Below are 3,769 nucleotides of genomic sequence, written 5' to 3'. Positions count from 1 at the left end.
AATGTAAATTGATACAGCCACTATGGAGAACAGTATGGAGGTTCCTTAGAAAACTAAAAATAGAACTACCATATAACCCAGCAGTCCCACTACTGGGCATATACCCTGAGAAAACCATAATTCAAAAAAGAGTCATGTACCACAATGTTCAGTGCAGCTCTATTTACAACAGCCAGGACATGGAAGCAACCTAAGTGTCCATCGACAGATTAATGGATAAAGAAGATGTGGCACATATATACAATGGAATATTACTCAGCCATAAAAAGAAACAAAACTGAGATATTTGTAGTGAGGTGGATGGACCTAGACTCTGTCATACAGAGTGAAGTAAGTCAGAAAGAGAAAAATAACCCTCCTTTTCTTGGCGGGGTCGGGCTTGCGGTCCCGGTCCATGTAACGTACAGAGGTGGAGGGAAAGGGCTCTGGCCCCCTTGGCGTCATGTCTTCGGTACCAGTGGCTTCCAGTCTGCAGGTTCTATCCTCAAGCACTGGGATATGGTGGAAAAATAAATAAAGAAAGAATAACGAATACCATATGCTAACACATATATGTATATATATATATGGAATCTAAAAAAAAAAGGTTCTGAAGAACCTAGGGGCAGAACAGGAATAAAGATGCAGACATAGAGAATGGACTTGAGCTCATGGGAAGGGGGAAGGGGAAGCTGGGACAAAGTGAGAGAGTGGCATGGACATACATACACTACCAAATGTAAAATAACTAGTGAGAAGCATCTGCATATCGCAGGCACATCAGCTCGGTGCTTTGTGACCACCTAGCAGGGTGGGATAGGGAGGGTGGGAGAGAGACGCAAGAGGGAGGAGATATGGGGATATATGCATACGTATAGCTGATTCACTTTGTTATAAAGCAGAAACTAACACACCATTGTAAAGCAGTTATACTCCAATAAAGATGTTAAAAAAAAAAAAAAAAAAAACAGTCACAGGACCCCGGCTTCCTGCAGAAGGGATACAGATAAAGATCTGATGCTTACCTTTGATTTGTTCTTCAGAAACTAAGACCTTCCCCCACCCCACCAAAAAAAAGTGGAGGATGTTGACTACATGGTGACCACAGGCACACAGACCCCAGACTGGTTGGAACCAGGCTGATAATTAAGGTTCCTGAAACATCACCCTGTTACCTCATCAGCAGCCAATCAGAAAAAATGTCCACAAGCTGATCACACAGCGTGTAATCCTCATTCCTAATGTCGCCTTTAAAAACCGTCCCCTGAATGCCACTGTCGGGGATGGGGTGTTTTGAGAACTAGATGCCCATTCTCCTTGCTTGGCACCCTGAGAAAAATTTTAGCACAACCTAGCATCAGCAGTTTGGCTTTGTTGCATGTTAGGGAAGCTGACCCAAGTTCAGCTGGGTAACATTAGTCCTTCTACCGCAAGGTAGAGTAATTTTTTTTTTTTTTTTTTTTTTTTTTTGCGGTGCGCGGGCCTCTCCCGTTGCGGAGCACAGGCTCCGGACGCGCAGGCGCAGCGGCCACGGCTCACAGGCCCAGGCCGCTCCGCGGCACGTGGGATCCTCCCGGACCGGGGCACGAACCCGCGTCCCCTGCATCGGCAGGCGGACTCCCAACCACTGCGCCACCAGGGAAGCCCTTAGTAGAGTAATTTCAAGGACTGAATGAAATATGTAGTTGGCATTGGAAAAAATGTTACTACTACAGTTACTCTTACTCGTACTATTACTACTGTCTAATATATATGGAATTTGTACTACATGCTAGGCACTATTCTAAGCATTTTATTTGAATTTATTCATTTAATCCTCCCCCCTTTCAAAACCCCCTATTTTACTGTTAAAAAAGGAAACAGATATTGAGCACCTTGTTGAATATTTTACACTTGGTGAGTCATAGAGTCAGGATTTGAACCCAGGCAGTCTGACTCCACAGGCAGGATGGTTAGCTACTTATGTGCTGTACTGCTGATGTTTTTTCTTAATTGTTGTTATACTGTTAATATTACTACTAAAGGCTAAATACTTGAGGAATTTATTTTAAAATTATTTGAACATCTCAATGCCTCAGCTTCCTCATAACCATGCTAAGGATAATAGCAACAATCTGCCTCATGGGTTTATTGCAAAGCTTTAATAAAATACTGTGTTTGTGCTAAGATAATACTTCTCTGTTTTCCAGCAACCACCACTTTATTATTTTTTACTGAGGTATTTTTTTTGTTTTAATTTTTATTGGGGTATAGTAGATTTACAACGCTGTGTTAGTTTCAGGTGTACAGCAAAGTGAATTAGTTATACACATACATTTATGCATATACATATATCCAGCTGATTTACAACATTAAGTTTCAGATGTACAACACAGTGATTCACAATTTTTAAAGATTATACCCCATTTATAATTATTATAAAATATTGGCTATACTTCCTGTCTTGTACAATATATCTTTATCGCTTATTTTATGCACAGTAGTTTGTATCTCGTAACCCCTATCCCTGTCTTGCCCATCCCCACCCTCCCCTGGATAGTAACCACTAGTTTATTCTCTTTATGTGTGAAGACAACACTTCTCAAAGTTTAATGTGCATACCAATCACCTTATGAACCATAAAATACCAAACAAATGTCAGGGTAATAATCATTGCTGCTACGAGATTTCTTCACATAGCAGGAAAGAAATTTTTTAAAAAATCTATACAGAACGTACAGTGTTTGGAGAACCGTTCCCTCCTATCAGTTTTTAGAGGTGACAGATGCTGTAGTGATGACCATTTGACACGTTCCCCCAGTCCATCCTGGACAGTTATCTTAGCAAAGCCATAAAGACCGTGTATTGTCAGTCACTTTGAAATGTACACACTCTACAGTGGCCATCTGATTGCTTCAATATTCATTTGTGCATTCCTCCCACAAATGTTTGGGAAGGTGTCAAGGAGGAGAAACTCAGTCGTGTACATGTGGGAGGGTGTCACGAGAGACAAACTTAACTCACTTCATGATTTTGCCCTTACTCAGGCAAATGAATAAAGATGGAATCGATTTGAGAATGCTGCAAACGTTACTTATTTCCAAAAGAGAAGCGTGGGATGGTAATGGTAAATATTGTCAAAAGTCAAGCAGAATATAAAGTTTGCCATTATTTAGAGGAGAAAGTATTTTCATTTGATTTATAACTAGTTGGCAAATTAATGCAGTATTAAAACAGCAACCTCATAATAAATAACATTGAAAAGTGCATAACTAGACTGATATTCATGTTCAAAGGGGTGATTTTGTATATAAAAACACATGATGTGTTAATGCTCAACCCTGACATTTTGGAGGTTAACTTTCAAATGGTGTGTGAGGCATGTCTTATCTTTAGATTAATGTGTGATATGGAAGGAGGGGCAGAAATGTTACTCAAGTGTGGAAATCAGAATCCTTTGCTTGTGTGTAGTGTTACGCCATAGTGTGAGAATAAAACACTTTTTTGCAATATATAAATTATAGTATAATTTAGAAATAATAAGATGTTGAGCATGGACAAAGACTCAATGCTCTTAAGAACATTAAAAATAACTTTTATATAAATATCATTCTTATAAAGATAAATAGGTTAGCAACGGGCAGAAGACCTAAGTTTCCTTAAAATAGATAAATTTTATAATCAAGAAGTTTATATTTGGCACAATATTTGAGGTTTCCAAACAGTTGAAAATTTCTCTGAAATGCTTGATGAATTCAGACTACAGTTATTTAAAATCCTTATGTGTATCTTTATTATTTCTTTTATTGTT

The 3,769-nt window shown here is 38.9% G+C and overlaps 1 non-coding gene across 1 annotated transcript; it reads left to right on the top strand.

The window, feature by feature from the left end:
* The first annotated feature begins 354 nt into the window (after nucleotides 1–354).
* On the top strand, nucleotides 355–502 carry LOC131757866 (small nucleolar RNA SNORA57). The gene has a single exon (XR_009336017.1). It is a non-coding gene; the product is annotated as a small nucleolar RNA SNORA57 (small nucleolar RNA).
* Nucleotides 503–3,769: the final 3,267 nt, after the last annotated feature.

The sequence above is a fragment of the Kogia breviceps genome, chromosome 5 (assembly GCF_026419965.1).
Source record: "Kogia breviceps isolate mKogBre1 chromosome 5, mKogBre1 haplotype 1, whole genome shotgun sequence".
In the NCBI taxonomy this organism is placed as follows: domain Eukaryota; kingdom Metazoa; phylum Chordata; class Mammalia; order Artiodactyla; family Physeteridae; genus Kogia; species Kogia breviceps.
Note: the sequence above shows the minus strand (reverse complement) of the source record. Positions and strands in the feature narration are given on the sequence as shown.